Below are 9,036 nucleotides of genomic sequence, written 5' to 3' on the forward strand. Positions count from 1 at the left end.
AGAGAATCTGGAAGAATCTCTGTGCGTAAGGGTCAAGGCCGGAAAACCATACTGGGTGCCCGTGATCTTCGGGCCCTTAGACAGCACTGCATCACATACAGGTATGCTTCTGTATTGGAAATCACAAAATGGGCTCAGGAATATTTCCAGAGAACATTATCTGTGAACACAATTCACCGTGCCATCCGCCGTTGCCAGCTAAAACTCTATAGTTCAAAGAAGAAGCCGTATCTAAACACGATCCAGAAGCGCAGACGTCTTCTCTGGGCCAAGGCTCATTTAAAATGGACTGTGGCAAAGTGGAAAACTGTTCTGTGGTCAGACGAATCAAAATTTGAAGTTCTTTATGGAAATCAGGGACGCCATGTCATTCAGACTAAAGAGGAGAAGGACGACCCAAGTTGTTATCAGCGCTCAGTTCAGAAGCCTGCATCTCTGATGGTATGGGGTTGCATTAGTGCGTGTGGCATGGGCAGCTTACACATCTGGAAAGACACCATCAATGCTGAAAGGTATATCCAGGTTCTAGAGCAACATATGCTCCCATCCAGACGACGTCTCTTTCAGGAAACACCTTGCATTTTCCAACATGACAATGCCAAACCACATACTGCATCAATTACAGCATCATGGCTGCGTAGAAGAAGGGTCCGGGTACTGAACTGGCCAGCCTGCACCCATAAAAAACATTTGGCGCATCATAAAACAGAAGATACGACAAAAAAGACCTAAGACAGTTGAGCAACTAGAATCCTACATTAGACAAGAACGGGTTAACATTCCTATCCCTAAACTTGAGCGACTTGTCTCCTCAGTCCCCAGACGTTTACAGACTGTTGTAAAGAGAAAAGGGGATGTCTCACAGTGGTAAACATGGCCTTGTCCCAACTTTGAGATGTGTTGTTGTCATGAAATTTAAAATCACTTAATTTTTCTCTTTAAATGATACATTTTCTCAGTTTAAACATTTGATATGTCATCTATGTTGTATTCTGAATAAAATATGGAATTTTGAAACTTCCACATCATTGCATTCCGTTTTTATTTACAATTTGTACTTTGTCCCAACTTTTTTGGAATCGGGGTTGTACTCATTTTGAATTTGATGTCAGCAACATGTTTCAAATAGTTGGGACAGGGGCATGTTTACTACGGTGTTATATCTCTGAAGGCTCTCAGTCATCCAGGTCATAGTAAACTGTAGGTGCTTAAAAAAAAAAGACAACTGGACTTGCTTGAAATTCTTGAAGACGTTTCACCTCTCATCCTAACGGCTTCTTCAGTTCTGTCTGACTAGTGGGGAGTTTCAGGTATTTGTCCTCTAGTGGATCAAAAGCAATCCTAAGGAGGGTCACTGAGGTCACCTGGGTTGTTGAGTCATCCTGTAGGTGTAGGTCACTAGGATGACTCAGTGACCCAGGTGACCTCAACGACTCTCCTTTTTTTGGCAACTCCTTCACATCTTTATTTCTGACAGACTCGGCCTCTCTGGGATGCTCTTTTTATACCCAATCATGTTACTGGCCTGTTGCCAATTACCTAATTAGTTATGAGATGTTCCACCAAGTGTTTTTTTTTTAATCATTAAACAATTTTTCCAGTCTTTTGTTGCCCCGTCCCAACTTTTTTGAAACATGTTGCTGGCATTAAATTCAAAATTGGCATATATTTTTCAAAAAAGAATAAGATTTCTCAGGTTTAGCATTTTGATATGTCGTCTTTGTACTATTTTCCATACAATATAGGGTTTCCATGATATGTAAATCATTGCATTCTGTTTTTATTTACATTTTACACAGCAAACTAACTTTTTTTGGAATTGGGGTTCACTTTACTGAAGTCATAAAGTAAAGAAGAGCTATTTTGGTGATGTGGATAGCTTGTAAAATGATACATTGTTTTCAGAGGTAAGTAAAAAGAGTATATAAAAAGATAAAAAAAAGTTAGATGAAGCTGTGTTTTCAGCATCCATGATCTATAAAACAACAGCTGCAGTAGGAACTGAAACTGACTATTATAGAGATCCACAGCTGGGCCAGGCCCAAAAACACAGAGAATAATCTCTAGACGTATTAATGTACACAAACCACAAAATTAAATTAAAAACAGCTTGGGTAATTTGGAGCCCGGAACGTCTTTTTTTTCAGTTAGGGATGGGGGTATAATATAGTTTAAAGTGTACTATTCTCAGTAACGACACTGAAAACCTGAGTTCGGCGCAGCCTCCAAACATGGCCGCTCCAGACTACACTTCCCATGATATACAGTGCCCCCTGTCACCTGTGTCCAATTATCCTGCAATCACCTTCCCTATAGAAGCTCAGCAGTTACTACACACCTCGCGAAGTATCGTTCTGTGTCCTGTTCCTGACTATACCGAGCCGTTTGTTTTCCTGACTGACTTCCTGATAAAGACCACTGTTATCATTACTTCTCAATCTTGTTTCCTCGTCTCTCCTACATTACCCTGTTTACCGATCGATCGACCTCTGCCTGTTTCCTGACTACGATGTCTGTCTCACGATTTGGCTACAGCTGCAGTTTGCGCCGCACCCACTCTCCCCTGCACCTGTATCCGTAAGTGCCTGCGCTCTGACAGGATACTTTGCCTACATGAATGCAGCAGAGGAAGCTAAGTAGACTGTAATCTATGTGCAGAGCCGACTGTTAGGAGAACATCAGCAGATGATAAGCAATCTCAGCATCAGGGTGACAAAACTCACCGCTGTGGTGTCGCAGGCTGTCCTCACACGCCCCTCCTCTCCATCCGGCACGTCCTGAAGTATTCCTCTGCTGGAAAAGTTTTTTGGGGAAGTTTCCCATTGTAAAGGATTTCTTCTTCAGTGTTCCCTGTATTTTTCTTCTCTCATGGGGGCAACGGAGGAGCACAAGATCTCCCAATTCATCAGTCTTCTCACTGGTAAAGCTCTCTAGTGGGCAAGCGCAGTGTGGAGGCATGGGGGTGAACACACCATGTCATATGACCATTTTCTGGAGCTTTTCACGGGAGTGTTAGACCATGAGCTGGAGAGGATCGAAGTCGGAGAGAGCCTATTAAATATCCATCAAGGAGAAAGGAGTGTCGCAGAGTATGCATTGGACTTCCACACCTTAGCCGCCAGCAGCGAATGGAATGAGCCAACCCTGAAAGACACATTTTGCCAAGGTTTGCGTCCAGAGGTACTCAGCAAACTGGCATGCGATGACAAACACCTCTCTCGACTCGCTTATCGATCTGGCCATACATTTGGATCATCTCCTCCACAAACAGCCCTCATTACAACTACCTTCTACTCCCTCTCCTAACACTAACTCTGTGACCCTGATGGAAGTCTCACGCACACAACTTCAATGATCCGAAAGAGAGAGAAGAAGGCGAGAGGGCCTCTGCTTTTACTCTGGAGAAGCCGGCCACCTGATCTCCCAGTGCCCTACTCGACCCCCATGAGACCACCAGCCAAGCAGGATTGCCAGCTCAACAAACCCAGTCAGTTCAGATGCATCTGGTGACTCAGTCATTCCAAGTGCCAGTGTTAATAAAGCTACCAGACTCGACCCATGTGCTCTCTGCTTTCAGAGACTCAGGGGCATTGGGAAACTTCATAAACAGCACGATTGTTCAAAAGTACCATCTGACCACCCACACACTTTTGAGCTCCATCAAGCTCAAAGCCATCGACGGGGGACCCACAGGAGAGGGATTGGTCTCAACGTGCACAACGTCCCTTGAGATTCAAGTAGGAGCACTTCACACAGAATACATATCCCTTCTCATCACTCCTACTTCATATCACGACCTAATATTGGGTTACCCATGGCTCCAGCATCATGATCCTCTGATATCCTGGCAACAATGTGATATTCTACAGTGGTCTCCTTCCTGTCTTCAGAACTGCATTAAACTTTCCCAACCCTCTCTCTCTCATCTACTTCTGTGGCGAGCCCTCAGCTTGACTCCCTCGACAACGCCCCAGCTTGCTACTTTGATCTCAAGGCGGTATTCAGCAAAGGGAGGGCCTGTGGTCTGCCTCCTCACCATCCCTATGACTGCGCTATTGACCTCCTCCCAGGTACTACTCATCCAAATTGCATTTACCCTTTGTCCCTGACTGAACAAGCAGCCATGGAGGAGCATGTACAAGAAGCCCTGCAGCAGGGGTATATCAGACATTCTATATCTCCAGCCTCAGCGGGGTTCTTCTTCATTGAGAAGAAAGGAGGAGGTTGCCGGCCATGCATAGGTTATCAGGGCCTGAACCAAATCACAGTAAAATACCCATATCCACTCCCACTAGTGCCTTCAGCCTTAGAACAACTCAGGTTTCCAAAATATTCTCCAAACTTGACCTGCGCAGTGCTTACAACCTGGTCAGGATTCATGAGGGTGATGAGTGGAAAACCGCCTTTAGCACCACCACAGGCCACTTTGAATACTTTGTCATGCCTTATGGCCTTTCTTGCACTCCCAGTGTTTTCCAGTGTCTCATCAATGACGTGCTCAGGGAAATGTTGGGGAGGTTTGTTATTGCCTGCATCGACAACATCGTGATTTACTCCCCAGATAAGAACACCCACCATGAGCACATCAGGTCAGTGCTTTCTTACCTGCTCCAGAACCACCTGTACGTTAAAGCAGAGAAGTGAGTTTCATGCCCGCCAGATCTCGTTCCTGGGCTACATTATCAATTTGGAGGGGGTGAGCATGGACCAAGCCAAGGTTACTGCCATGACTTCATGGCCCACTCCTACATCAGTTAAGGAATTGCAATACTTTCTGGGGTTTGCCAATTTCTACTGCCAATTCATCCACGGGTTCAGCACCATCGCAGCTCTTCTCACTGCTCTCCTGAAGAATGGACCTCATGGGTTCCACTGGAATCCTTCAGCCAATCAAGCTTTCAACCAGTTGAAGACCACTTTCACCATAGCTCCCATACTGCAGCACCCAGATCCTTCCAAACCCTTCATCGTGGAGGTGGACACATCTGAAACAGGAGTAGGAAGAGGTCGGTCACAGTGCCTTGGTGAGCGACCCAAATTACACCCTATAGCATTCTACTCTAAGAAGCTCACCCCCATCGAGAGGAACTACGACATCGGTAATCGAGAGCTCTTGGTGGTTAAGTTGGCTCTAGAAGAGCGGAGGCACTGGTTGGAAGGCACAGCGCACCCATTCATGATCCATTTTCAAGAACCTTGAGTACTTGAAAACAGCGAAACATCTGAATCCCCGTCAGGACAGATGGGCTCTGTTCTTCACATGATCTCAGTTCACCATCTCCTATCGTTGTGGCTCCTGAAATGACAAGGCTGATGCTCTCTCCCAAATCCACTCATCCTCACTGCACTCATTGGAACCTACCACTATCCTGCCACCTGAATGCTTCCTGCAAGCAATAACCTGGGACATAGACAGAGAGATCAGACTGGCACAACCCACAAACCCTCCTGAAAATTGCCCACCTGGACTTTTGCATGTTCCACCCAGACTTGGAGGCAAACTCGTCACCTGGGTGCACTCCTCTCCTGCCACTGGACACCCCAGCAGTCATCGCACCTACCAGCTCCTCCAAAACAAGTATTGGTGGGAGACCATGATCTCAGACGTTAATCATTACATCTTCTCATGCTCCATCTGTGCCCAAGCCAAGGTTCCCAGAGCTCCTCCCACTGGCAACTATGTCCTCTTGCAGTACCACAGCAGCCCTGGTCATACATCACCCTTGATTTCATTACTGACCTACCCCAGTCACAAGGCAACACCGTCATCCTGGTCATCATTGATAGGTTCTCAAAGACACTCAAACTCATCCCACTACTGAGTCTGCCCACTGCACTTGAAACTGCAGAACTGCTATTCACTCACATCTTCTGCTACTGTGGTATCCCTGAAGACATAGTCAGTGACCAGGATCCCCAGTTCATCTCTAGGTTATGATCATGATTCATGGACAAGCTGAGAGTATCAGTTAGTCTCACCTCTGGATATCAGCCACAGTCCAACGGCCAAGCAGAACAAGCTAACCAAGAAGTAGGCTGTTTCCTCCATATATATATATATATATATATATATATATATATATATATATATATATATATATACTGTATGAGAAACCAGAAGGATTGGTCACAATTCCTTTCATGGGCTGAGTATGCACAAAACTCTCTCAAACATTCAGCCACTCAGCTAATCCTGTTCCAGTGTATACTCGAATACCAACTTCCATTCTTTCCATGGGATGACACCCCAACACAAATTCCGGCCATTGACTCCTGGTTCCAGAGGAGCCAACAGATATGGTAGAAGGTGCATCAAAGACTGGAGAATGTCAATGCCAAGTACAAACACTATGCCGACAAGCACAGAAGTGCCACTCCCGAGGTGATAGAGTATGGATTTCCACAAAGGACCTCAGAGTTCCCAACTCCTGTAAGAAACTACAGGCCAGATTCATCGGTCCAGTCAATATATTATGCAGAATTAACAAGGTCTCATACAGGCTCAAGCTTCCTCCTCACAGCAAGATGGCACCAACATTCCACATCTCATGCCTCACATCTGCTATCCAAGGTCCCCTAGCATCAGACACACTCACCCAAGAAAACCCCTCCCCAGACATCGAAGGTGAACTGATCTACCAAGTCAAGGAGATCCTCAATTTCCGCCACAGACAGGGACAACTTGAGTGCTTGGTCGACTGGGAGGGCTATGGCCCTGAGGAACAAAGTTGGGTCAGCTCCAGGGACATCTTAGACCCCCTGCACACTCAAGAGTTCCACAGCCAGCACCCTGAAAAACCTGCACCAAGAAAGAGAGTTCGACCAAGGAAAGAGGTTGCTCCCAGAGGGAGCTCCTCAGGGGGGTTCTGTCAGTTTACTGAAAACCTGAGTTCGGAGCAGTCTCTGGACTACACTTCCCATGATACACAGCGCACCCCGTCACCAAAGTTTTAACTACATCACCTGTCTCCAATTATCCCACAATCACCTTCCCTATATAAGCTCAGCAGTCACTACACACGTCACGAAGTATCGTTCTGTGTCCCGTACCCAGGGCCGGTTCTGCCCTAATCTGGACCCGGGTGCAACATCGCGCAACCCCTAAAAAACACACACACACACACACACACACACACACACACACACACACACACACACCAGTCTAAATCAGGACAACCATAACTATAACTATAAACATTTTACATCAACTATTTTAACTGAATGGGCTATAATAAATAAGCCTGCAGCCACGGCGGGCTAAAGTAACCATTCAATGACACAACTGAAAGCCTGCAGGAGATAGTCCCTGTGTCCTCGATTTCTTCTGTTCGTCTACTAAGCCAAGAAGTATATACTCGTTTTGCGTTTTCTGCCTCCTTTTTTGTATTTTCAACCCTGCGTTTATTTTCTTTCCTTTTCTGAAAACCCGATTTGTGTCCAGACATTTTGTTCTGCTACCAACGAACTAACTCGTCAGGTCTCGTCTCTCGAGCCCGCGATGATGCCCGTGGGAGGGGCAACAACTGATACATTTTTACAAACAACCAATAAACAGCCAATAGGGAGGTTGCAACGTTCAGGCTCTCCTTTGCTCAGAGACACTCAGTAACGCACTTATTCAGGAGCAGAGAGAACTCTTTATTTTTTATTGGGGCCCCTCTCCACACCAGTCCCGGGTGCAAATGCAAAAACCGTTGCTACCCCTCCAGAACCGGCCCTGCCCGTACCTGACTATACTGAGCCATTTGGTTTCCTGACTGACTTCCTGATAAAGACCACTGTTTTCGTTACTTCTCGACCTCGTTTCCTTGTCTCTCCTGCATTACCCTGTTTGCTGATCGATTGACCTCTGCCCATTTCCTGACTACAATTTCTGTCTCACGATTTGGCTACAGCTGCAGTTTGCGCCACACCTGCTCTCCCCTGTACCTGCATCCGTAAGTGCCTGCGCTCTGGCAACTATATACCTTAATACATGTAAAACTACTGTAGTTTGAACTGCAGTATTAGAGCATAAACTACTGCCTTTGCAGAATGTAGTTTGATTGCACTGTCCTTGATGTCCAAGGTTTAATCCAGGGCTTCTCAATCCTTTTAGTACCAGAGACCCTTTTAACTCTCAAATAAAATTATTTTATGAACATAATCAGTCTATTTCAATATTAAGCTAATTTTTCAAGTTTTATATATAGTAATGTTCTGACTATTTATCAAAGACAACAAAATACAGTAAATACTAGTGGATATTATTTATAGTAGGTGACTTGTTTTTCAAGCCCTGAGGTTTGATTAAACCTATTTAATTCAAGTGACCAATCATATCAGCTAATAGCAAAAATTTATATACAGCGGACCTCCCGATGTGTGTAAAATGTGTTAGTAAATAATCCCACATTATGTTTTAAAAAGCAAATTAAAAATAAGTGCTGGATAAAAACCCATCTACCTTATGTAAATAAAGATACAAATTTCATTGTCCAGTGGTCAAGTATTTATTGTCTTGCACTTATGATCGGGTACCCTGTGGTGGTACATGTGCGTCATTGGTAGTAACAGTGGATTTGAACCTCAGTATTTTTCTGTGTGGAGTTTGCATGTTCTCCCGATGCCTGCATGGGTTTCCTCCGGTGCTCTAGTTTCCTCCCACAGTCCAAAAACATACAGACTAGGTCAACTGACTACTCTAAATTGCCCATGAATGTGATTGTGAATGATTGTCTCTGTATTAGCCATGTGATAGATTTGTGACCTGTCCAGGGTGAACCCTGCCTCTCACCTGAAGTCAGATGGGATTGGCTCCAGTGTCCCCCCATGTCCCTCATGGATAAACAGTATAGATAATGGCTGGGTGGGACCCCCTGGCTATACTTTAGACCAAAGAAGAACCAGTTGACAACCACTCAACAGTTAAAGCTCCAAGTTACTGATCAGGAGGTCAGGGTTCAAGACCCAGCACCATCAAGCTGCCACTGTTGGGCTCTTGAACAAGGCCCTTAACCCTCTCTGCTCCAGGGGCTCTGTATAATGGCTGATCCT

The sequence above is a fragment of the Neoarius graeffei genome, chromosome 4 (genome assembly GCF_027579695.1).
Source record: "Neoarius graeffei isolate fNeoGra1 chromosome 4, fNeoGra1.pri, whole genome shotgun sequence".
NCBI classification, from domain to species: Eukaryota; Metazoa; Chordata; class Actinopteri; order Siluriformes; family Ariidae; genus Neoarius; species Neoarius graeffei.